Source organism: Littorina saxatilis, linkage group LG9 (assembly GCF_037325665.1).
Source record: "Littorina saxatilis isolate snail1 linkage group LG9, US_GU_Lsax_2.0, whole genome shotgun sequence".
Taxonomy (NCBI): Eukaryota; Metazoa; Mollusca; class Gastropoda; order Littorinimorpha; family Littorinidae; genus Littorina; species Littorina saxatilis.
The window spans coordinates 40182188-40209678 of NC_090253.1; the positions used below are offsets into that span (position 1 = coordinate 40182188).

A 27491-nucleotide genomic window follows, 5' to 3' on the forward strand; every position below is an offset into this window, starting at 1 on the left:
CAGACCATTTAAAAGCTTTAAGTAAAGGTTCATAAGTTGCAAGAAAGTAATGAAGTCGAATAGAAATTAATTTAGTTGAAGCGCACAATTCTTTTGTTTTGCGTTTCAGGTCGGCAGAACGGGCGAAACGGGTTTGGGACCCATTTGGCTTACTCGATTCAGAATCGATTCCACGTTGTTTTTCTCGAACGTGTGTAATTAGGCTTATTGACAGAGAAGCAAATTTTAGGGAACAAATATGTAGGTTTAGATTTAACCATTTGCTCCCTATTTGAAATGTATCTACGTGATAAACTGTTTTGCGAGTGTGTTTGCATGGATGAACTTAAACTGGTATGGGTGTCAGGAAAACGCGACCGACACGTCTGTCACCGCCGATTGATTGCATTTTGAAGGAATATGACTGGATTACGGAAAAATATGTGGACTTACTGCAGAGCCAGGCAAAAGAGTAGACTTGCTCGCAAAACACGTGAAACAGCCGATGTTTGATAGCTGAAGGCGCACACCAAAACACACTACCGAAAGATTCTCAAAAGTCGTCTGCTAACGATGCAAGGGGAGGGTACTCGTGTTTTTGTTTTGGTTCGCTAGCATCTGGTTATCTTGTAAGTTGAATGTTCGTTTTTTTCGACCTGCATTGCTTTCATAATGAAAGAAACTTTTGCTTATTGCATCTCATACATCAGATCAGTTCTGAGATTCATTTTTGCGTGCAACTGATATGGTTTTCTGAGCCGTGCAATACGATTTTAGAACTTCATACAAATGTGTCACATTGTTCGGCGCGAGGTCAAAGGTCGGGAGGAAAGTAGTCCTTTGCCCAAATCGGAATCTGCACTATCATATATTTTTTGGAGTCCATGATGTATTTATTGAGCTATAAAAATACAACATATATACCCATACTGAAGTAACAGAGACAAAGAAGGGAGGTCATGGGATATTATAATATATACCATTCAAACTCAAAGCTATTTGTGTTTACATCCTGTCAAATACATTTACAAACTTCTGTTAATAGACACTGAGTGCTTCGCTGAGTCAAGCAGGGATGCTGCAGAGCCAGTGGCGGAAGTTGTTCCTGAACACAGTAAGTAAAAGTACCTTTATTTTGCCTGTTCCGTCAAATTCTACGTGCACTTTAGTTATGCAGGGCTAGTTCACAATCGTTGCTTGTTGCTGTGGGTTATCCTTATCTTGTTGTTCTGCTTTAGTTGCATTTAATTGAATACATGACTTGTTGAAAGAATTGTACCAACCAATGCGTTGACAGTTGGAATCTCGTGCACATTACACAATGGCCTATTCAGCTTTGTAATGGTGACTCGTTGTTACACACCCCCATGCAGTTAAGATGTAAGTTTAGGTGTGGGACACACACGCATACGTGTAATAGTTTTGAGGACCTACACGTTTTTGAGGTCTTGATGTCTTTCAGTGCATTTGATAAGGGCCCAATTCAGGATATTGGCCAAGTCCTCAGAATGTCAAATGTGTATTTTCAAATAGTTTAGTCTCAGGTACACTAGGTACAGATAAGGGCCTTATTCAGGATATTGCCCAAGTCCTCAGAATGTCAAATGTGTGTTTTCAAATAGTCTTAGTCTCAGGTGTGTATATAGTCAATACGTTTGTGTGTGTGTTTGTAAGCGGTATAAGTAAACTTAAAGACCTACACGTTTTTGAGGTCTTGATGTCGTTCCGTGCATTTAATATGAGCCTAATTCAGGATATTGCCCCCTCGCGCCCCCTAATTGGCGTATTGGCGCGTCCCCCGGGTGGTGGATGGGGGAGCCTTCTCTACTAACTTCTGAGAGAAGGTCGCATCACTCTCGATGCCGTGAACCTAATTAGGATCTTTTTCTTGTTTCTTTATTTCTGCCTCCCCAAAGTCCTTTTACTTTCCTTTTCTCACCCATAAAATTTTTCACTTATTACCCTTGTTAAGCGGTCTCGAATAGCAGCTAGCATCTGCTGAAGAGACATTAAACCCCAAAAACCAACCAACCAACCCTTGTTAAGTGGTTCTTGTATAGAATATAGTCAATGTTTGTAAAGATTTTAGTCAAGCAGTATGTAAGAAATGTTTAGTCCTTTGTGCTGGAAACTTGCATTCTCCCAGTAAGGTCATATATTGTACTACGTTGCAAGCCCCTGGAGCAATTTTTAGATTAGTGCTTTTGTGAACAAGAAACACTTAACAAGTGGCTCTATCCCATCTCCCCCCTTTCCCCTATCCCATCTCCCCCTTTTCCCTTGTCGCGATATAACCTTCGTGGTTGAAAACGACGTTAAACACCAAATAAAGAAAGAAAGAAAGGATATTGCCCAAGTCCTCAGAATGTCAAATGTGTGTTTTCAAATAGTCTAGTCTCAGGTGTGTATATAGTCAATACGTTTGTGTGTGTGTGTTTGTAAGCGGTATAAGTAAACTTAAAGACCTACATGTTTTTGAGGTCTTGATGTCGTTCCGTGCATTTAATATGGGCCTAATTCAGGATATTGTCCAAGTCCTCAGAATGTCAAATGTGTGTTTTCAAATAGTCTAGTCTCAGGTGTGTATATAGTCAATACGTTTGTGTGTGTGTTTGTAAGCGGTATAAGTAAACTTAAAGACCTACACGTTTTTGAGGTCTTGATGTCGTTCCGTGCATTTAATATGGGCCTAATTTGGGATATTGCCCAAGTTCTCAGTAGGACAAATGTGTGTTTTCATATATTCTTCACTCAGGTGTGTTATGTAGTCTAAGTGTTTGTAAGCATCAAAAATAAACTTGAATCTGAGAACTCTTCTAGCAATTTACAGGCATGGGAATTGTCCGCGGATCTGTGGATTTAAGATACAAACACTGCGGTTTCAGAGTAAAATAAATATCTTCCAAAGATATTTTAATTTTTTGTTTGTTTCTTTTTGTATTAAAGACAAAAAGGTTGAAACTGAACACCAACCACCCAAGACTTGTAAATCACCTTTTGAAATATACATTATTATAATATATACCATTCAAACTCAAAGCTATTTGTGTTTACATCCTGTCAAATACATTTACAAACTTCTGTTAATAGACACTGAGTGCTTCGCTGAGTCAAGCAGGGATGCTGCAGAGCCAGTGGCAGAAGTTGTTCCTGAACACAGTAAGTAAAAGTACCTTTATTTTGCCTGTTCCGTCAAATTCTACGTGCACTTTAGTTATGCAGGGCTAGTTCACAATCGTTGCTTGTTGCTGTGGGTGATCCTTATCTTGTTGTTCTGCTTTAGTTGCATTTAATTGAATACATGACTTGTTGAAAGAATTGTACCAACCAATTCGTTGACAGTTGGAATCTCGTGCACATTACACAATGGCCTATTCAGCTTTGTAATGGTGACTCGTTGTTACACACCCCCACGCAGTTAAGATGTAAGTTTAGGTGTGGGACACACACGCATACGTGTAATAGTTTTGAGGACCTACACGTTTTTGAGGTCTTGATGTCTTTCAGTGCATTTGATAAGGGCCCAATTCAGGATATTGGCCAAGTCCTCAGAATGTCAAATGTGTGTTTTCAAATAGTCTAGTCTCAGGTACACTAGGTACAGAAAAGGGCCTTATTCAGGATATTGCCCAAGTCCTCATAATGTCAAATGTGTGTTTTTAAATAGTCTAGTCTCAGGTGTGTATATACTAATATAGTCAATACGTTTGTGTGTGTGTGTTTGTAAGCGGTATAAGTAAACTTAAAGACCTACACGTTTTTGAAGTCTCGATGTCTTTTAGTGCATTTGTTAAGGGCCCAATTCAGGATATTGCCCAAGTCCTCAGAATGTCAAATGTGTGTTTTCAAATAGTCTAGTCTCAGGTGTGTATATAGTCAATACGTTTGTGTGTGTGTTTGTAAGCGGTATAAGTAAACTTAAAGACCTACACGTTTTTGAGGTCTTGATGTCGTTCCGTGCATTTGATATGGGCCTAATTCAGGATATTGCCCAAGTCCTCAGAATGTCAAATGTGTGTTTTCAAATAGTCTAGTCTCAGGTGTGTATATAGTCAATATGTTTGTGTGTGTGTTTGTAAGCGGTATAAGTAAACTTAAAGACCTACACGTTTTTGAGGTCTTGATGTCGTTCCGTGCATTTAATATGGGCCTAATTTGGGATATTGCCCAAGTTCTCAGTAGGACAAATGTGTGTTTTCATATATTCTTCACTCAGGTGTGTTATGTAGTCTAAGTGTTTGTAAGCATCAAAAATAAACTTGAATCTGAGAACTCTTCTAGCAATTTACAGGCATGGGAATTGTCCGCGGATCTGTGGATTTAAGATACAAACACTGCGGTTTCAGAGTAAAATAAATATCTTCCAAATATATTTTTTTTTCTTTGTTTCTTTTTGTATTAAAGACAAAAAGGTTGAAACTGAACACACTTGTAAATCACCTTTTGAAATATACATTATTATAATATATACCATTCAAACTCAAAGCTATTTGTGTTTACATCCTGTCAAATACATTCACAAACTTCTGTTAATAGACACTGAGTGCTTCGCTGAGTCAAGCAGGGATGCTGCAGAGCCAGTGGCAGAAGTTGTTCCTGATCACAGTAAGTAAAAGTGGCTTTATTTTGCCTGTTCCGTCAAATTCTACGTGCACTTTAGTTATGCAGGGCTAGTTCATAATCGTTGCTTGTTGCTGTGGTTGATCCTTATCTTGTTGTTCTGCTTTAGTTGCATTTAACTGAATACATGACTTGTTGAAAGAATTGTACCAACCAATGTGTTGACAGTTGGAATCTCGTGCACATTACACAATGGCATATTCAGCTTTGTAATGGTGAATAGGCCATTGTGTAATGTGCACGAGATTCCAACGGTCTTGATGTCGTTCCGTGCATTTAATATGGGCCTAATTCAGGATATTGCCCAAGTCCTCAGAATGTCAAATGTGTGTTTTCAAATAGTCTAGTCTCAGGTGTGTATATAGTCAATACGTTTGTGTGTGTGTTTGTAAGCGCTATAAGTAAACTTAAAGACCTACACGTTATTGACGTCTTCATGTCTTTCAGTGCATTGAATAAGGGCCCAATTCAGGATATTGCCCAAGTCCTCAGAATGTTAAATGTGTGTTTTCAAATAGTCTAGTCTTAGATGTGTATTTACGTTTGTGTGTGTTTGTAAGCAGCATAAGAAAACTTAAAGACCTACACGTTTTTGATGTCTTGATGTCGTTCCGTGCATTTAATATGGGCCTAATTCAGAATATTGCTTAAGTCCTCAGAAAGACAAATGTGTGTTTTCATATCGTCTTTTCTCAGGTGTGTTATGTAGTCTATGTGTTTGTAGGCGTCATAAATAAACTTGAATCTGAGAACTCTTCTAGCAATTTACAGGCATGCGAATTGTCCGCGGATCTCAGGATTTCAGATACAAACACTGCGGTTTCAGAGTAAAATAAATATCTTGCAAAGATATTTTAATTTTTTTTGTATTTTTTTGTTGTATTAAAGACAGAAAGGTTGAAACTGAACACCAACCACCCAAGACTTGTAAACCACCTTTTGAAATATAAATTATTATAATATATATCATTCCAATATATATCATTCCAACTCAAAGCTATTTGTGTTTACATCCTGTCAAATACATTTACACTAACTTTTTGTTAATAGACACTGAGTGCTTGGCTGAGTCAAGCAGGGATGCAGGCCAGTGGCAGAAGTTGTTCCTGAACACAGTAAGTAAAAGTAGCTTCATTTTGCCTGTTCCTCTACGTGCACTTTAGTTATGCAGGGCTAGTTCATAATCGTTGCTTGTTGCTATGGGTGATCCTTATCTTTTTTGTTCTGCTTTAGTTGCATGTAATTGAATAAATGACTTGTTGAAAGAAATGTACCAACCAATGCGTGGATTCTCGGGTACATTACAAAATGGCATATTCAGCTTTGTTATGGTGACTCGTTGTTACACACTTCCACGCAGTTAAGATGTAAGTTTAGCTATGGGACACGCACACATACGTGTAATAGTATTGAGGACCCACACGTTTTTGACGCCTTGATGTCTTTCAGTGCATTTAGTAAGGGCTCAATTCAGGATATTGCCCAAGTCCTCAGAATGTCAAATGTGTGTTTTCATATAGTCTTAGTCTCAGGTGTGTGTTATGATTATTATCGTCTGTACGTTTGTGTGTGTGTGTGCGTGTGTGTCGGCAATAGACATGTTCCTAAAATAACTCGGGATTTGAAAGCGGTCTGGGCCTGGTCGAGTAAGAGCCCCTTTATAAGCTTTTCACAACACCCAGAGCATGTTCCATGCTTCTGATTGGGATCGAGACGAACAACCAACATCAATGTGTATGTTATGCAGCGTGCACTAAAAATACCTTTTTTTCTGGCAAATATAAACATCTTGGCCCCGAATCACCACCAATGGCTTGCTGATCACTGTAAGTGTTCACTAAGCACATGTGTTTTTCTGCACGTATGTGACCTCAAGCCAATCTCACGTGACCTCAATCAAACTACATGTTGTGAGCCATTGGTATGTGCCAGCAATCATTTCCGCTACATATTAATTATTATGAACTTGGATGAACTAGCGAGCACCGATTTTTAAGAGAAAAGGATATCATATTGTGCACGTGCTGTATTATACAGACCTGCCTACTCTTAGTTTTGGGCATAGCATTCTACAATATGGAACCTACTGCTACAATCAGGTTTCTTGGTGCACCGGTTTGAGCCATTTTTTGTGAGCCAGCCAGCCCTTTTTTTGTATTACTTCACTGTTTTGTGTTGTCACTGCGATAATGCATCCAAACTGAGATTACCCGGGTGTGTGCTTTTACAGCAGACCACATGAATAGTAACTTGTGCTGGCACTCAAAGCAAGAGCAAGTTTAATGAAAACGTCTTCAATTTTATATCCAGGTGCTTGTAAGTGCAGAAATGGCGGCCGTTAGTTCAGTGACAATATAATCGGCGTTATTCAGTGTGAGTTTGCGATTCTGATAATATCTGTAATGTTCTACGCCTTGACACGCTATGCTTCGCTTTTGGGCTACCATTGCTACTCTTGACCATTCTAAGGGGTAGGCAGATCTGTGCAATGATACACATCAGAGTTAGTTGCTCATCACGATCACAGGATAAAGCTGATCCAAAGCATGGAACATGCTCCGGATGTTGTGAAAAACTTGTCTGGGGGAAAAGGGGCTCTTATTCTTCCAGACTGCTGACAGTCCTGAAAAAAAATCGTCTATTGCATAACATCTAGAAAAGAAATGATTATGTTTTCTTATATTTACAGACCGCATCTCTTTGGACTTCGATGACAACAAGGTAAACTCCGAGGACAACGAGGTAAACTCCGAGGACAACCCTCTTTCTCGTGACTCATCTCTGGACTCGGCAATTGCAGATTGCATAACTGAGGAAGAGTCTTCCGATGAAGACAACTTTGATAACTTTGATGACCCGTGTGATCCTGATGTCCGCATGGAAGATCTTTCTGAAGACAGCAGTGATGATGAAAGTATAGATGGTGTCGACAAGGATGATTCAAATGGAGGAATGAATGTTGCCAGGATGGAACTGAGTGAGAGTGACAATGAAGATATGAATGTTGCTAGGATGGAACCGAGTAAGAGTGACAATGATGATGCAAATGAAGGAATGAATGTTGACAGGAAGGAAGAAATGAGTGACACTGTCAAGGATATAAATGAAGGTATGAATGTTGCCATCTCAAGGGGGAAGTCCTAGGAAAAAAACCACTGTTGTGTATTCTGTAAAACAAATGTATGCTAAACTTGCTCGGCACATGGAGCAAAAACATTTCCATCAAAAAGATGTACAAGATGCTTTGAGTTGTGAAAAAAAGCAAAGAAAGAAAACAACAATGGCTTGTACTTCGAAATAGAGGAAATCTTGTTCACAATCAAACCGTTTTGACAGAAGGAAAAGGGACAATAATTCCATCCAAAAGGCCTTCTGAAAAGGCAGATGTCCATGACTTTGTTCCCTGCTCTGACTGCTATGGGATGTTCCAGACAAGCATGCTTTGGCGTCATGCAAAAGAATGCAAACTGCGCAATGAAGAAAACACAAAGAAGCACCATGTTCAAGAGGGCCAGGCCCTTTTACCTGTAGCTGAGAATGTGACGAAAGAGTTCAAGAAGACAATTCTCTGCAGCATGGCATGTGATGATGTGAGTTTTTTCGGCTAGGACGGATGAGGTGATATCTAGCTTTGGTCAAAAACTGTTTGAGAAACATAGGCACCTTCCACATCGCTATCAGTACATCAAGCAGAAAATGAGGGAACTGTCGCGTTTCCTCATCATTGCTCGGCAGGAATGTGCTTCTCCATCTCTCAACATCCGCGATTGCCTGTCAGGACAGATGTTTGACTCAGTTGTAAAGGCTGTGAAAACAGCCTGTGGTTTTGATTCAGGTAATGGCAGAGTTCACACTCCTTCCCTGGCCCTCAAACTAGGCCACAACCTGATGAAATGCTCACAGCTGTTACTTTCAACCGCAGTCAAGGAGGGAGACGAAACTTTGAGGAACCAAGTGAAAGCCTTTCAAACTCTGTACAAGTCTGATTGGGCAGGAGATATATCATCCCATATTAGCTTAGCATAGAAAACAGGCTGCAGATTTGTTGTGTCACCGTTTGCTTACAAGTTTAACTGTAAGGATATGTCCCCTAAGGATTTTTGGAAACTCTCTTATTGCCCTTCAGAAAGAAATGATGACAACGTTGGTTACACAGAATACTTTGAAAGTTGAATGTTGGCACAGATTTGTTCCTGTGATTTTGTCCCCTTTAGAATGTCTTCATTTTCCCCCAGTTTAGAGTATCATTGCATTGTTTAGTGCCAATGTACCTGCAACATTTGTATGTGGCTGTGTGTTGTTTTTGGCAAGAAATTTCTTTTGCATGGAGGTCAACATTCTGTCTGACATAGATACATTGCAGATTGTTAGTTACAACTATTTTTGTCAGCTGTATATCAATTGCATTCAAGTGTGCGAAAACGGTTTGATATTGTTGTTTTCTTTCTTTCTGCTTTTTTTTCATAACTCAAAGCGTCTTGTACATCTTTTTCATGGACATTTTTTTGCTCCATGTGCCGTGCGAGTTTAGCATACAGTGTTTTACAGAATACACAACAGTGGGTTTTTTCCCAGGACTTCCCCCTTGAGATGGCAACATTCATACTTTCATTTATACTTCAACCAGCCCAGTGTGCCATGAGGCTTCCCTTCAAACATTTTATTTTAAACAGTCTTGGCGTATAGCTAAAAAAATAAAAAATAAAAAGGGGGGGGGGGGGGGGGTTTGCCGTCTTTAGTCACAACAAAGGTGATATCAGCGACGGGGCTATCGGGATTTGATCCGCTTACCTTATTTCTGTTATTCAGTTGTCTGACGGACATCATCCCGCGCGTCCCCACACTGACCAAAATGGCTTCCCACCCAGAAGAAAGCATTTTCATTGGCGTGGCAATGTCACGTGATTTGTTGATCACGTGGCCTCTTTGTGATTGGTTTTCGATACACACTCGAATTAAACTTGCCACCATTCTCTGTAAAAGTGTGTGAACTTGGTATACACTCCTCAGAAGAAAGTCTAGTGGAGACAACATTCTGAGTACTATGCTAAAACTTTACCAACAAGTTTAGGACCTCACGAAGTTTGACATCACTCAGTCAAATAAGATTCAACAATCCCAAGAGGATTCCGTTGGCAAAGGACATCCAGAAGATGAACTTATTCTTGCAAGAAAAGGCTGGAACCCTGATGGTGGATCTGAAAGCTTCATCAGGTGACATGGTCGCGGATTGGCATGAGCTGTGCAAGGTGACACTAGTTCAAATAGTTCTTTTCAACCGCAGAAGAAATGGCGAAGCAGAGAGAATCAAAGTTTGTCATTTCACAGAAGGCTTGAAGCATGGCAAACAAACACAAGAAGACCTCCTCGGTGGCCTTTCTGAATTTGAAAAGAATCTAGTCACAGTTCTGGCTAAAGTTGAAATTCCTGGTAAATTCGGAAGAAGAGTTCCTGTGCTTTTCACCACAAAGCTCAGAGAACAAGTGGAATGCCTTCTTGTCAAAACACACTTGCTTTTAACGTACTTGAATTCCAAATTGTAATCATTTTAAACCAGATAGTTTTGCCTTTGTGTTCAACAGAGTTCAAGTGGGGTTCAGTATTGCAAAGTGCTGTTGTACTAAACAGTACTCATGTTAGGTTGTTGATTTGTGTTTAACATTCTTCACATGACCTGTTGTTTAATGTTTGTGTGATGCTTTCTCATACCATTGTTTCTTTTTGTCAATTGTCAGTATCAATCTCAGTTTTATTCATGCATGTGTTGACGATTGCCGTTTATTCATTCTGTTGACTATTTAAGGCTTTAATGGACAGGGAATGCTGTATTATGACAACAGGTTTTCATGTCTGCTTGAAACATGGTTTTTCAGACATTTTTGCCAGCTTGAAAACCATTTCAACATGTGAATGTTAACGCAATAGTGTAGCCTACCTTATTTGATTTTTACATCTTTCGTCTCTGAGTTAGTTAGTTCTTCATACTATGTGGGGATTGTAAGATTTAACAAAAACACACACCAATATTTCAGGCAATTTTGAAACGGCCAAAAAGCATATGCAATATTGTATTCTACCAGGTGTTAATTACTTTCAGAACAATCTTTCACGAGGACCATCTCAGTTTTGTAAGTCCCCCCGCGGGTTAGGGGGAGTCCCATATTGGTTGGGACGAGAAAGAATTTACGTACCCGATGCTACCCAGCATGTCGTAAGAGGCGACTAACGGTTCTGTTTCTCCTTTTACCCTTGTTAAGTGTTTCTTGTATAGAATATAGTCAATGTTTGTAAAGATTTTAGTCAAGCAGTATGTAAGATATATGTTAAGTCCTTTGTACTGGAAACTTGCATTCTCCCAGTAAGGTCATATATTGTACTACGTTGCAAGCCCCTGGAGCAATTTTTTGATTAGTGCTTTTGTGAACAAGAAACAATTAACAAGTGGCTCTATCCCATCTTTCCCTTATCCCATCTCCCCCCTTTCCTCGTCGCGATATAACCTTGAATGGTTGAAAACGACGTTAGACACCAAATAAAGAAAGAAAGAAAGAAAGAAAGGTTTGTAAGTCATGTTTTAAGACCTATTTTTGGCCTGTTTTGATTTTTGTTTGAACTCCCTAAAGTGTTTGTGGCTGATGTTTTATGATTAGTTTGGATTGTTTAAACTCAAGCGTGGAACATGGCACAGAGTTGTCTGTTTTATTGGTTTTGGACAGCAATCAAGCATGTCAAAAATAATGATCAAGATTTACTTTGAATTTTCATCATAATCAAAATAGATATACATGATTTTAGCTCATTTGTTGATTAATCATTAACACTTAGCAATGAGGAGTGTCTGCATGGACAGGCGGACAGCTCATCAGCCGTCCGTCCGTCCGACTTGAGATTTGAAACTAAACACATTTCTAGGTTTAGATCTCTGGAAATTACTCAAGTCTGGTTAATCTGGGTCATCTTTCCAGGTATGTCAGTAAGGTCCAGTTCTTGTCAAAATGTATAATATTCTTCATTTTCTATCGATAGAGATAGAACAGCAGATAGTTTTGTTCTAATGCATATTACATGTACTTCTGATGAAGACGAGTTGTATGAGCATTGGCTTTCCTTGTTTGTGTACAGTTTTTCAACACAGTTTTTTCATGATGTGACTTGTATTATTTTGATTAGTGAAAATGTGTGTGTGTGTCGTGCCCAGGCATGGGAATTGTCCGTCGAAAGGCAAATTTCCGCTGAAATTTTTGTTCTGTTGAAAAAAGCATACGTGTCCGCCGAAAAATTAATGGGGGAGGCAAAAATGGTTCTGCCCCCGGACCCCCCAAGTAAGGCTAGGCGCTTTGCGTCGTCGACTTTTCTTTCACTAACAGATTTTTTAGCCTTTTTTTAAGTTTTTCAATTCCCATGCCTGGTGCTGTGTTCCTAGAATTGCAGAAATTGGTAACATTTTACCCATTTCATTTTATCGGCAAAATGATGCTCATTTAGCTAAATCGGCAGCATTTTGCCAACAATGTGTAAAGGTAACTGGCCTAAACAAGGGCCAGCCAGTCCGTTACTTTTTTTTGCTTTACCTCTCTATTTTTGTTATGGTCTGTGTCTATAATTCTGAAAATGCATGAAAACTACTTGTTTGCTGATTCTGCGAATTCAGCGATTCTGTGAAATCCCCACCACATATGTTAATGTATTCAGTGGGGAATGAAACTAGCACCTGTTGATTTACTTCCAAATTTATGTACCTACTTTTTCAAGCAACCTGCACTACAAACCCAAAAATGGGATTTCCACCACTTACTGTTCCTGACACCATTTGTTTCACTTTTAGTATTTGAACATTTTAACATGAATATGAAGGAGTGTTAAAGTTGTATTAGCTGCTCCTGTAACTTTGCAAATGGCTTTTGTGATACTAATGACATATGATTTCTCTTGATCAAAGTTCAATCTTTTCATAAGTCTTTATAACATTCAAGCTTGATACAAGCAAACATGATATTGTCATCAAGGTCAAACAAACTGTCAAATTTGTCATCACTTATTGACTGTCTTAAATAAAACAATTAAAACAATTCATCAAGTTTTTGCTTTGTCATTTGCTGTGGATTCTTTGTGAAGGATGCTGCTGTTACTGCTACCATTCTCTGTCGCATTTGTCAAAAACACAACAAAGGCGTCAATGGTAATATTTCAAGTAACTTTATTGCCCTCATCAAAACAAGGCAATTGTTGTATGTGAACAAGCAATACAGATTTTCATAAGAATAAACACATGGTTCCATCTCCATCTCTGTCTCTCAAACTATGATAATTAAAATCTACACACAATCACAATGCTGGAAAACCTGCCTTACAGTTCATATCAATGAATAATTCAATGCATTCATTCATAATAGCATGTCACATGTAATCATAACGCCAACATGTTACAAACAATAACAACAGACAGGTGGAAAGAAAGGTCCACTCTCACTGCATTGGCTGACGGAAAGAAAAGAGAGAGATATGTTTGGTTGTTTTTGAGGTTTTGCATCTGCATAAGAGAGACGAGAGAGAGAGAGAGAGAGAGGGGAAGAGTGAGAGAGAGAGATTGGTATTGAAGATCGGTGACTTGGACCGCACTGACCTTAACTGTACTTGACTGGGTTTAGTAAGTCTTCACTTTGTAGCTTTATTTTTAATGTGTGTATGTCAAGTCCTTGATTTGTTGGCTAACTTGAAAGGTGTGTAACGTCAGTCTAGTCCTCACTCTGAAGCCTTACTTTGAATTAGTGTAGAGTACGTCCTCACTTTATAGTCTTATTTAGAATTTGTGCTTGGCGAGTCCTCAGTCAATGAATAATTCAATGCATTCATTCATAATAGCATGTCACATGTAATCATAATGCCAACATGTTACAAACAATAACAACAGACAGGTGGAAAGGTCCACTCTCACTGCAGACAAACACCGGTATAATATGCATGTTCATCACTGACGGCCAACAGGAACAGGTACAGTCACAAACTAATTCTTATATATATAAGGCTGTTGTTCATCACCTCGTATCGCCTGCCTTTTGCTAGATATTGTTATGACAATAATTGCCAAAAAGTGGGGGGTTATCGTTCCCAGCCACACACAAGGTGATATCAGAGGCGGGGTTACCTGTATTCGATCCTGTTACCCGCGCTGCAAGTTGCCGCAACGAGAGTTGACGGAACTGTATCGCGCACAACCTACTGATCTAAATCCCGGGTCCCTTAAATAAAGAAAGAGCTAATGAGTGAAAGAGAAGAAGAAAGAGAGATTGTTGTTGGATTTGGTTTTGCGTCTGTACTAGCTGAGCCATTGGCTGACGGAAAGAAAAGAGAGAGATATGTTTGGTTGTTTTTGAGGTTTTGCGTCTGCACAAGAGAGAGAGAGAGAGAGTGAGAGAGATAGAGAGAGAGAGAGAGGGAAAGAGTGAGAGAGAGAGAGAGAGAGAGAGAGAGAGAGAGAGAGAGAGAGAGAGAGAGAGAGAGAGAGATTGGTATTGAAGATCGGTGACTTGGACCGCACTGACCTTAACTGTACTTGACTGTGTTAAGTAAGTCTTCACTTTGTAGCTTTATTTGTAATGTGTGTATGCCAAGTCCTTGTTTTGTTGGCTAACTTGATTGGAAGGTGTGTAACGTCAGTCCTCACTCTGAAGCCTTACTTTGAATTAGTGTAGAGTACGTCCTCACTTTATAGTCTTACTTAGAATGTGTGCTTGGCGAGTCCTCAGTCAATGAATAATTCAATGCATTCATTCATTCATAATAGCATGTCACATGTAATCATAATGCCAACATGTTACAAACAATAACAACAGACAGGTGGAAAGGTCCACTCTCACTGCAGACAAACACCGGTATAATATGCATGTTCATCACTGACGGCCAACAGGAACAGGTACAGTCACAAACTAATTCTTATATATATAAGGCTGTTGTTCATCACCTCGTATCGCCTGCCTTTTGCTAGATATTGTTATGACAATAATTGCAAAAAAGTGGGGGGTTATCGTTCCCAGCCACACACAAGGTGATATCAGAGGCGGGGTTACCTGTATTCGATCCTGTTACCCGCGCTGCAAGTTGCCGCAACGAGAGTTGACGGAACTGTATCGCGCACTACCTACTGATCTAAATCCCGGGTCCCTTAAATAAAGAAAGAGGGAATGAGTGAAAGAGAAGAAGAAAGAGAGATTGTTGTTGGATTTGGTTTTGCGTCTGTACTAGCTGACCCATTGGCTGACGGAAAGAAAAGAGAGAGAGATATGTTTGGTTGTTTTTGAGGTTTTGCGTCTGCACAAGAGAGACTCGAGAGAGAGAGAGAGAGAGGGGAAGAGTGAGAGAGAGAGATTGGTATTGAAGATCGGTGACTTGGACCGCACTGACCTTAACTGTACTTAACTGTGTTTAGTAAGTCTTCACTTTGCAGCTTTATTTGTAATGTGTGTATGTCAAGTCCTTGTTTTGTTGGCTAACTTGGAAGGTGTGTAACGTCAGTCCTCACTCTGAAGCCTTACTTTGAATTAGTGTAGAGTACGTCCTCACTTTATAGTCTTACTTAGAATTTGTGCTTGGCGAGTCCTCAGTCAGAGTCCTCACTTTTCATGCAGTTTGTCAGGTGTAATGATCCTAATATAAAACCTATACCTGATGAATTTTCGTAAGTATCTATTCAAAACAATTATAACAATACCCATCTCCATCTAAACCCACAGTTTTTTTTGAGCTAACCTTGTTCCCTGTCGAGGTCTTCAGAACGCATGTCTGAGGTTCTGGTCCTCACAGGGAGAGAAGTTCGAGTATGTGTGTGTGTATGTGTGTGTGTATGTGTGTGTGTGTGTGTAAAAAGTGTCAGTCTTTTTACTTTGAAGAAAATCTGATCACCAGTCTGTGTTCAAGAGTAGCACAGCTAGAAATGAAAGAACAAAACATTTTGAATTTGATTGTCAGTTGTTGTTTTTTGGAAGTGTTATTTAATGTCTTATGCTGCTCTGACATATTAAATTTCAACATCTTTTTATGTTTGTGGACTGTGTGTAGTCAATCCCACATTTCACTTGTTTTTAGACAAAGCATTTAACAAAACTTCTGTTTTCTTCACAGTCAGTTTTTACTGTGCATGTTGGAATACATTTCTGTTTTGGAGTTGTGTGCAGTGGTTGCCATATTTTGCTGTGTTCTCACATAAAGTTTGTTTTGCACAGTGCTAGGTTTTTGTGTGTGTGTGAGTTTATTCACTGTTTGTTGGAGCGAAATTCTTGGCACCTGTTTCTTTGTTACCCCGCTGGTTTATACAGCAATTGTGCAAGCCACTTTCCAAACCAATTTTTCTTTAAGTGCAAATTGCTTCTCTCACAGAAATTAGTCGCTCTGTCTCTGGCACGCCAACCTGTCACAACTAGTCTAAAACACAGTGATAACTTTGCATTTGTCAAGAAAAACAACAGTAACAGATTATTAACTGGTATCATGAATGATTGCCGATTTTATTTTTGGTATTTTGAGATTTCCACTGGTAAAATTCCACAAATGTTCCATTAATGTGATCCCTTTGTAGAATTGGATTTTTGTCATCACGACAGCTCTGTTCGATCTCTCTGACAGGATTTTACTGCTGTTTCCATTTGTTCTGTTTTGAACTTAAGATAGTGTTCTTATTTCTAAATCTGTTCTTTTATGAGGCTCCATGAAGTGTTTTTTTGTAGGATGTTTTGATACAGCTGCATTTGTAGGTAGTGAAATTGTAAGCAGAGAAAGAAGCTGAATTATAGTTGCCTGCTGCAGTGTCATTTGCAATGTGTTCATTTTGCATGAATTTTTATACCTGACTTGCCAATTTTGTATAATCAGGCCGGAGTTCATGAAAAGATTGTGTTTTTCTTTTTCTTTTTTAACTATGGACTTATTAAACCATGAAGTTTTCAGAATAGTATTGTTGTATGTAATGTTAGTGCCATTAATTTGCTGTTACAGTTTTTAAAGTTGTGCAGGTTTTTGTGGGTGTGCAAAATTTGATTTGAGATTTCTGCACTTGATGATATATATTTGGTTTGTTTCTTCTTATGCACAGGTTTACTTTTTAATAATTTTCTAACTTTAAAATACAATGAACACCTGTTCTGAAAATTCGAATCAAGACAGAGTATGTTTTATATTGTACATGTATGTGTGTGTGTGTGTGTGTGTGTGTGTGTGTGTGTGTGTGTGTGTGTGTGTGTGTGTATATGACTGCAAAGTGTGTATGGATATGTGTGTGTGTGTGTGTGTGACGTGTCTATGTTTAGTGACTGTGCTTTCCACATACACTAAGGCGACAACCCCCAACAAAATCACTACTTCCATCTCCATTTTGAAGTACCGCAACAACAGTCTTCCAGAAGTTTAACACAATCATGTGTTCTCTGTTTGCATGTCTGTCCAGTGTTTTGTCCCCCCACATAGCATATCAACTCTGCTTGTCCCAAGATAGGCCAATGTAATGAGTCAGAGATCCCTATAAAACAGAAAACATAAATTTGTAAACATCATGGCTGCTGCAGCTGCCAGTGTGTGTAATAAGTGATGCAAGCAAACACTTGTAGTAATACTCCCAGTTTCCGTGATTCAGATAATGACCAACTTTGGTCGCTGTTGCAATTCTAATACGATGTCTTGGCTCATCTGACTAAATGGTGAGGCGCAGTCCAAAACAAATTGGTGCAGCGTGAAATTGGCATCAAGAAATGATATGTATGGTTGTGTGTGTGTGTGTCTGTCTGTGGGTGGGTGGATGGGTGGTTATGTCACAGTGTGTGTGTGCGTGTGTGTGTGTGGGTGTGCGTGTGTGTGTGTGTATGTGTGTGTGTGTGTGCATGTGTGTGTGTATGAGTGTATGTGTGTGTGTGTATGTGTGTGCGTGTGTGTGTGTGTGCATGTGCATGTGTGTGTGTGCGTGTGTGTGTGTGCGGATGTGTGTGTATGTGTGTGTGTGCGTGTGTGTGTGTGCGGATGTGTGTGTTCCCTCCACACCCACCCACCACCGCATCACACTGTAGCTCTCACCAGTAAAGGGGTTCCACTGTACACTGTTCGAAGTTTGCAGTGTGCCACCTACGGAAGACGCTCTTTGGTGCCTCGTAAATGGCATGGAAGAAGTATGGTACCTAAAACGCCTGATGTTCTATGTGATTGCTCTTTCACTTTTGATTGCTCTTTGTGGCGTTCTTTTTCTTCCAGTGCCTGTTGCTTCTTACTTCGGCAGCTAACGGTGCAAATGCACTACAGCACAAATGGTGTCGGTACTTGGGCACCCAAAGGATCCTGCCGCACATGCGCATTGGATATATTGCCGCCATTGTTGACGCGCAGACGTGAAACATGGTGTAAACTTCAAGGGCTCAAATGTACCAAGCAGTGAACTGGTAAGCTTTTACACATTCTAAATAAGCTTCTTTAGTTCATGTGCAGTGTAGTTTGTTAAAGATGGGGAGCTCATTGCGGCATTATGTGCATGCAAACCCCTCCAGACCAATGATTTGTCAGAAAGCGGAGACAACTCCAAGGTTCGTCTGCACAGTTGCGAAGGGTCTCTCCTTCAATCAATCTGTGAAGTTCATCGTCGAAATTCCTTTATCTGTCTAACCTGCAGATCTCGCTAAGCTAGTTTACGATGCAGTCGAACAAAAATGTTTCGCTCCCGGTATTACTCATGTGCAAAGTCATCTTATCGATGACGTGACACGCCACAGGTTGATGATCACTTGATGAGGTGTGTGAAGGAACGAAGAATGAATCACACCGAGGCGAAGAAGCCTCAGCGCTCCGAACAGGAGAGCTTGCAAATAAATCTAGCTCTTCTGGTTTGCAGTCGTAAATGTGTTTGGCTTTGTGCCTATATCGTCTCTACAAATAGACTAAACCAGGCTCAATAGACAATAATCGGTAACACTTTCACATAGCCTGGGTTGCTGAGTCAGTGAGTGACCAATGAATGGGCGCTATACTATCTCAGTATCTGTCCACATAGCTTCCTTTTATCAGGTTCTATTGCTGTTGAATGAATGCTGCTAATGTCTGTTCAAAAACTTGAGATAGAGAAGTGAGCAAATGCGGACATAGACTTAATTGTTTTGTTCCTTTGCTTCCTATAGTATTACTATTAGTATTTATAACTTATGCATTTATCATTTTATGATCATTACGCCCACCGGATTGTCAGTTTCAAAGTTCCCTCTCTGTATTAGTGTATACAGAGACATAGAGATGTATGTCTGTGTTGTATGCAAATAGGCATGATTATATTTAGTGTAATGAAATTAGAAGTGTTTAATCCTGATGAACAATTAACCTTCGCCGCAGAAGGATGTTTAATTGTTATGTCTTAAACCAGTTGGAATTTGTTAATTAGCTTTTAAGAATGCCTCAGACACCTAAAAAGCTCTTATGTCCTAAAAGATCATTAAATTTCAGTGGGAAGTAATTTAAAAAAAAAGGTAAAATTTAGACTACACATGGAAGACATCGTGGGGCAGTGCGGACCCATGTTTCTCAAACAGAAGGAACTTACATAAAAACTAAGGAGAGAAGTCACAAACCTTCAGGTATTGGCTCTAAACATCATTTTCTACGATCTGTTTAATTTTGGAGTTAATAAGCAAGTCGCGTGGAGCGAAATTAATACATAACAATGTGGGTCCACGACTTCTACAGAAGGGTATTCACGTTTTTCCTTTTTTGAGAAGCTTTAGTCCGCACGGTAATAATTAAATTAATAATTTAATCTAATTCTCGCGGAAATTTAACAACGGCGTCTACGGAAGGGGATGCACGTTTTTGCTTCTTTGGAAAGCATGGGTCTACAGAAGGGTATGCATATTTTTCCTTCTTTGAGAAGCATGGGTCCGCACGGCCCCACAATGTCTTCCGTTTGTAGTCGATAACCCGGTCGGGCGAAGGTTAAGAAGATCCTTCTGCATATGAGACCTCAAAATGTATTATAATGCTGGCTCGCTATATTTCCTATACAGATGCATTCAGGGTTCCTCTTCAGGTTGGAAAAGTATCAGAAATTTGAAGGTTTTGGAAATATTTGGAAATTTTTCTAAAATTATATCAAACAGAAAATGTGCCACAGTCATGCATTTTAATCTGCAAAAAGAAGAAGAAAAAGGTTGAGTATATATTTTGACTCCAACTTGAGTCCAATGCTACATACATGCACAGTTCTTCTTCTTCCGTTTGGTAGCCAAAGCCCACAAGGACCATTATTGCCACTGCAGGGATGAAGAGAGGTCAAGAACCATGCAGCAACTCTAGACAGTTATGAAGTAGTTTGTGATTTTTGTCTCCTGGAAACGCAGAGTGTTGTGATTATTAAGTCCTGCAAAAGAGGACAGAAAAAAAGCTGCTGTGGTAAGGAAATGTGCTGCTCAATTTATTTGCTTTGAAAGAAACAGAAATATGGTTTCAGAATAGTTAAGCCAATTTTATTTAATTTTGAGGAGGGACATTGTTGAAAACCATGCAGCTTAATTTGTGACCATCAAGCTGCACATGGGACATGAACAGCACAGTGCGCCACTTCCAGTCTCCTCCTGCTTGTGAAAAGAGATGTAAATAGGTACATGTGTGCATGGTTATTGTGGGGACCCGGGTAGCTCATGTGGTAGAGCTCTGGATTTGTGATCCTAGGGTCGCGGGTACAAATTCGGGCTGGGACGGACAGGGGTCAACTTTATGTGCAGACCCAGAGACGGTATCCATGTCCGACCACAATGGCACGTAAAAGACCTCGGTCATTCTGCCATAAGTGCAGTTGGATGATACATGTACCACCTAAACATGCATACACTTGTGTATCGCATCTAAAGTCAAGGTAATACCCGGGAACATGCCCCTCCTAATGGCTTTGCCGTGAGGGCGTAAAACTTTCTCTCCCCATGCGTATGGTATTAAAACAGTATAACTTCATGAATGTACCACAAGAGTATAGCAGTGGCAGTATGTGAACTTGGTCTTAGCATTTTGACTTCACAAATTCACACATTTGTCTGTACATGTACTGCAGTTGTCTGAGAATATGGGTTGCTTAGTTGCACGCTGTGATCTGCAGCAGTTATTGAACACTATAATTAAAACACATGAAAACTGAGAAGCGATCCGATACATATAGTGTTTTACCATTAACCTTTTAGGTTCAAGTTTGTCGGATGTTGTGATCCAATCTCTTCTTTTTTTCTGAAGCCGTTTTGCAGTTTTAGAAATTGGTATTTTCAACTGTACATAGCCATGGTAAATGGAAAATGAGCTGAACCAGTTTGGTTTGGAAAGTTAGTATTCAAGTTCCAGTCTTTCTTAGAAAGTCCTGTTAAAATAAATAGTGACAACTTCACCATGACTGTTTCTGCACAGCTAATCCCTTTATGTAAAATTGTATTTTATATCTGCCAGTTTTGTTGATGTTTTATGGCAAATTTGCCAGCTAGTTATGCAGCCTGTCACTTAGCTCCGTGTCACTGTCAGCTATGAAACATTCACCCAGCCCTCAGTCCAGTAGTAGTGGCAGGTAGCACAGGTATATCCTTGTATGCAGGGTCAGCCTAAACAGCACACCTGTCTTTATAGTATTCTGCCCCGCCCACCTGCCAAGCCACATTGACCATGGCCACAATGAGGTCAGGCGAATCTGCTCTTGTCTCGACTGTGGAGAGTAGAGTTTCACAGGTATGCCATTGAAGTAATGAAGTCTGAGTGAGGGGTCATACTGCTGTGTTTATGTATGGGACTCTCAGAGTATGTGGGGAAACATGATAAAGGTGTTTATGTAGCAGATTGAGCAACAAAGTTGCGTTTAATGTCACACCTGTGGCTATGCTCTTCAGTGAATGTGCTGTGACCTTTGTTGTGGCCTTCCTGTTTACTCTAAGACTTTTGTGTGCTGTGTCTTGTGACAGGCTTAGGAATACATAGATACTGTGATGTGTTTCTTTGTTGCACTTAAAACAGATGCCCTTAAAATGGATTCAGTTTCTTCCTTTGACTCTGAAAATGTTGTTGTACGCACACATGATGGCTTTTTAATCAGGATTAGTTGAGGACTGGAAGGAATCGTTTGTGTGGTGATCTTGGATGCAGTTTAGTTGAGTTCTTGGTGCCTGTTGTTGTAAGTTCCCTAGCTTATGATATTACTGGAGGAAGTGTTACATGTACTGTTAGAGCTTGAGGAAGAGAATTCAACACAGCAGAAATGGCAAACATATATACAGTTGAAAGCTTTTGTGTACAGTTAAAAAGAACAAAGATTAGCTTGCAATTACTGGTAAGACTCCTGTTTACCTTCGATAATAACCAATCTTCGCCAGACCTCCATAGTTTTGACAGAGCATGATGTGCTAGGAACTCAGTAATTTGTGCTGCGCCCAGTGGGAAGTTTGTAGCACTTAGAGGCTGCGGGGCTTCATACTGGATAGGTCACAGCAGGAACTTGGCAAGGAATGTTGTAGTGTTATGGTGACAGTGGAACCTGTCTGTGGTTGCTTTGTCTTATTAACTATGGCTAATTTTACTATCAGCATTAGAAACCAAGCTGCCAAATTAGAGATGCTATTGCTGAAAACGTCGTTGGTACATGGACGAATAAGTGAATAAGCATTGCTTTGAAGACATGTAGTAAACTATGCTGTAATAAAATACAGCATACACTTTCTTCTTGACTGCCAGAGACACCCGGTAATATATTAAATATATATATATATATATATATATCAGAGTAGTCTTTGATGTTTGTTTTTCGTATTCAGCAAGGTTGTTAAAATGGTGGACAGACTGGCATACCAGGTTTGTGGCCAGAAAGTGGGATTGATCTTGATGATACCTTTCTGGGTGGTGCAACCAGAGTGTAAACTGACTGATAATGTGCATGATCCTGAGGTCACTATTCACCACCACCACCCCCCATCACCCACTTGTAGCCAATCCCCCTCCAATGGTCTAGAACCAATATCAGGTATGAGGTTGGTTATGCATGCTGGCAATACCACTAACAGGTATGACTGTTAATAATTCGTGCTGGCAATGCTCCCTTGAGTCACACAAAATGAAGTGGGTCCTTCTCTGGCTGCCAGTTCACTATATGTAGATCATAGATGATGATTTCTGCACCACATCAGAGCAGATATTCCTGTGTTGTGAATATGTTCGGATGTGTTTGTGGTGGCTTTTCTTATTGAGCATTATCCTCACTGCAGTATTAAGCCTAGCAGGAGGAGGGTTTAGGGTGGTGGGAGGGTGCAGAAATAGAAATGGTTAAACTAATAAATGGTCATGCAGTCCTGGCAGTTTTGATTGTGTTCAACCTTTATATTAAGATCAAGCATTCAAGCTAATTCCTTTCTTTCTACACTATGGTTTGGTTGGCCTGGCCATGTGAATTTTTTGAATATTTTTTATAAGTGTAATACCAGTTTAGAAAACACCTGGCGTATTTGCTGTTGTTGAATGGATATGCTTGAGCGACCTGACAGAAAACCGAGAAAACAACAGCTGGCATTTTCGGTGCATAACTAAAACACGGGATGCGTCAGAAGAAGGGGGAATCCTGTAAGAGGCACGAACTGTGTTGCTGTTATTGATGCGTTCAACAAAGGGTGTGATTTTAATTGAGAATATTGACCATTCAGAATATTGTTCGTTTGTGGATCATTAGCAGCTTCAGCAGGTAATTACTCTGACAGTGGGTGTTAATGATGTGTAGGTGTTTTTAATTATGCAGTGTAATTAGCTGTCTTTGAGGGGAATATAAGTACAGGCATGTACGTGGTACGCATTGTTTCTAATTTTAGCTAACTGCTTGGACATTTCAATGTTGATAGTGAATAAAATAAAAACTGTCTGTGCTGTTCACCATGAAGCGGCTGTCAAAGACTCATTGAGTCACAACAGTAGAGATGGATGCCCTTGTCTAGTTTCATTTTAGAGAGCTAGGATGTACAGCATTCCAGAGAGCATGCAGCACTGTATCTGTTTCTTTTCAACACTGCACTGACTATCCCCCCTTTCTTCTGTCAGGTTTGGAACTGGTGCCAGACTGCTACGTGGCACAGGCCTATGAAAATATTAATTTTGGCTCGCTCATGGACTATTTAGGAGACATGAGTTAATTTTTTTACTTTTTTTTTTCGGTCAATGGACTGATTAGCTGTTGTGTGATCTGTGTTTATTACCAGAAAGAAAACGTTGGGACACTGTTTCAGTTTAAATTATTTGTGAAAAAAATGTTTTTATCGGGTACCTGTGTTTTGTGTGGGACTGAAGACATAGAAAGGGGTGAGAGACTGGGGGATGCCAACATCGTGGGATGTACACAAGTCCTATCTGTCTGGGTGTTTTACGTTTACCTGAGAGGCATTGCAGAGGTCTGCATCTGCCACACATGCCTTGGAATGCTTTGTGTTGCAACACCTTTGTTTTAATAACTGACCGTTTACAGAGATATAAGGTTGACTGTACTGCTTTGTGTTGGGTCACCTTTGATTGATATCTGACTGTTTGCAGTGATATATATTCTGGAAATTGAATGCTTTGTGTTTGGGCACCTTTATTTTATATTGGAAGATTGACATCTTTTATATCAGAAACAGTGATAAGTGACTGTTCCCAGACTCATCAGGATACAGGTTACTTGTCAGTGAAAACTTGAGTTGATAGAGAACATTGGTTCGAGAAAGGTGAATAATAAACTTTTAATAAAGAAGGTTGTGTAATATTCAGGGAACAGATCTGTGTATGCGTGGAATTCTCTGAGCGGAGTATTTGTAAGGTCAGTGTGAACTTTACTGTTGACATTGCTGTGGTAATGTGATGTGATGATTTCTACTGTACTGCACAAGGTGGACCTGGAAGAGTCCTTGTAATTTCCTGGTTAAGGCTTCCCCAGTTTTCTGTCTTTCCACCCATACCAGTGTCTCCCTCAAGCTTGATGCTGAAAGAGAGACTAGTCACTCAGTATTTTACTGAATGAGTCAGTGGGTTTAGGTTAGATTTTTTGTTTTTTGTTTTGATGCATCATTTCTTTTTGGGTTGGAAAGAAAAGTTGGTGTAAACACTGTGTCAGTGTGTGTATATGTGTGTGTGTGTGTGTGTGAGGGAAAGAGAAGCTAGGTCTTATGCATGTAAGTGCTTTCAGTACTGTACGTTGACACTTACAGATTCTTTCTGACACTTACAGATTCTTTCTGACACTTACAGATTCTTTCGTGCTGAATGTCTTAATCTTATGCATTGTGTTCACTGGTTTATGACAATTTTAGATGTCAGCATCCATCAGAGATATTTTTACAATCTAATGAATATGATAATTAATCTGACGTCTCTTGACGGTCATATTCCAAGCTGATTGTAAGTGGCTTGTTGTTGTACACCATGAACCCCTACTGTCTCAGGTGTGCAGCAGGTAGGATAATCACTTAAAGAGTGCATTGGCCCAGCTTACCTACCTGTGTCTCTGAATGTGAGGTATCAGGTGTAGGGCTAACTGTCAGGTGTGATTGGCTGTTGTATCAGACATGTGTGGCCATGCGATAGTCTGACTCATTCATTGCTCTCTTATCTTTCTGATAGGCTCAGAAACAGCCCTGAAGCAAGTGAGCGCTTGATTCAAGGTCTTGGGGTTTGAGTTTTCATAGAAAAGATTATCATTAAATTATAGAAAATCTGTTTACTAGCTGGGGTTAGCAGTACTAGGCTTTGTGCCGATTTGTCTCTGACTTAGTAAGTAAGCAAAGCTACATTTTTATTTTGAGGGGGGGACTTTCAACACTCTTTTTCTCACACGCTTTTCTATCTTCATTTTCATTACTTTATTGTCCTATTGCTGGGAAATTTGGGTTGTTTCTCTCTGAGAAAAGCTAGCACAGGATCAAGAGTCGCACTTCCCAGGTGTTAAGGTCTAATCAGCCACCTGCACTTTTGCCACAATGACCAAGGACTTTTACATGACACAGCAATGACACATAGATACTGTCTCTGAGTCTGCACATATTTGATTACGGACTGAGAGACAAACTCTGCACTGCACAGAAATTAGATTTGCATGAACAGAAAGTAGATAAGCAGAATGATGTCTTCTTTGAGTGCGAAATAATGTTTTGTTGAAAGAAGACTGTTGGTGTTAGGAGATATGGAGATTATGATCCACTACATGTACAGTGTACCATCTGCTGTCAAACCCAAGTAATTTCCTGGGTAGTCATAGCTAGACCATTTATACTGGAATACAATGTTGATATCTCTCTTTTGATAAGCTAAATCTATTTTCTCTAGTGCTTTGAGGAGGGAAGCACCTTTGATATGGTGCGTTGAAAGAGTCCTGTATATATTATGTATGTTTGCAAAGTTCCAGAGAACGATTCTACCTGATGAGTCATATGTATCATTGATCTGAAGTGTCAGGTCAGAGTCTGTTTTGTTGATAATCCTTTTCCATTTATAGCAATGTTTGTAATGTCGTGGGTATAACCAGATAAAGAATCAATACTAGGAGCAATCTTCAGCCTACATGCATACTTGAACTGATAGTGATATCGTTTTACTTTTAGGCAAGATCACTTTCGTAACACAAGGACCCTGTCTTGTGACTACAAAATGTTGCGCTTGCAGTTTGATACATAGTGTACTGCTGGAAAAAATCATGATCCCGTTATAGATTCTGTTAAGATTGTGTGTACAGTGACTCAACACATGACATACACCATTTTTGCTTGTTTTGGCGTTCACTACCTGGGATTTAAGGCACAAGAAAAAAATATATGCATGTCGTCACCCTGCACACTGCCTCTTTGAAGCATTGGCTAAGTGTAAAGGTATCAGTTTATTTGGAAAGGCCAGAGCAGTGCAATGTAATACTTGGTGCTGGTAGAAAAGAGAAGTTTAAGGACAGGCAGGCATACTGACTGGTGCCTATATTCAAAACTGATTGATTCATTTGAGGATTTGTTTGTCATGGTTATGTCATGCATCAGGGTGGAAAAGAAGTTGGAGTAAGTTTTATACTACACTACGTGTATTAAAAGCAGAGACTTGTTCACTGACGAAGTGTACACATGCATCGAACACAGAAAATGCTAACATGAAAACACACAATGAGACTTACAAGTAAATGTTGCATACTGTCTTATAATAATAATGATAATAATAATGGACATTTATATAGCGCTTCTCCACAGCTCGAAGCGCTTTACAAGTTCAATTTACAAGTTCAATCAAAAACACAACACGATATATACAACTAATACAATTTGACTCGGATGTAAAGGAAAATACTCATCAAAGAGCACATACAATTATATACATGCTTGCATTAAATACAAAAAAATCACATTTTTTCGCAGCGCAGCACAGTGCACAGTCAAAAAATCTGCAAACAAATACATACAACAGACAAATGCTCACAACAAGCACACAAACACACCCACACACACCAGGTCAGTTAAGTACTCATAGAGAATAATGTTTGGGACAGAGCTAATCCGCGACGAAATGTTGTTTGAAGAGGTGTGTCTTGAGGTTGGTTTTGAAGGAGGGGAGCGAGTGACTGTTTCGAACATTGTAGGGCAGTTCATTCCAGATGATGGGACCAAAGTGGGAAAAACTGTGGAAGCCATGTTGCTTACGTTTGTACCGGACAACTTTGAAGCGCAACTTTGAAGCGCGGAGTATCTTACTGATGCAGAAGCTCATGGACTATAGCTCTCTCTCCCTCTCCCTCTCTGCCTGTCTGTCTGTCTCTCTCTCTGACTCTCTCTGTCTGTCTCTCTCTCTCTCTCTCTGTCTCAGTCTCTGTCTCTGTCTACACTTTATGTTTTGCTGTCCTGCACTACGTGACCTAAGAGTATTATTGATAA

At 39.8% G+C, this 27491-nt stretch overlaps 1 protein-coding gene and 1 long non-coding RNA gene across 9 annotated transcripts in view; both read left to right on the forward strand.

Annotated features, from left to right (window-relative positions):
- The first annotated feature begins 4515 nt into the window (after positions 1 to 4515).
- LOC138976069 (uncharacterized) lies at positions 4516 to 12670 on the forward strand. The gene is made up of 3 exons (XR_011458863.1): positions 4516 to 4584; positions 5650 to 5714; positions 7289 to 12670. It is a non-coding gene; the product is annotated as an uncharacterized lncRNA (long non-coding RNA).
- Positions 12671 to 17935: 5265 nt separating this feature from the next.
- LOC138976070 (CAP-Gly domain-containing linker protein 1-like) overlaps positions 17936 to 27491 on the forward strand; it is a 111077-nt gene continuing 101521 nt past the window's right edge. For all 8 annotated transcript variants that reach the window (XM_070348877.1, XM_070348879.1, XM_070348881.1 and 5 more), the window contains exon 1: positions 17936 to 18014. The gene's annotated coding sequence lies outside the window, so the exon portion shown is untranslated. The remainder of the gene's footprint in view (positions 18015 to 27491) is intronic.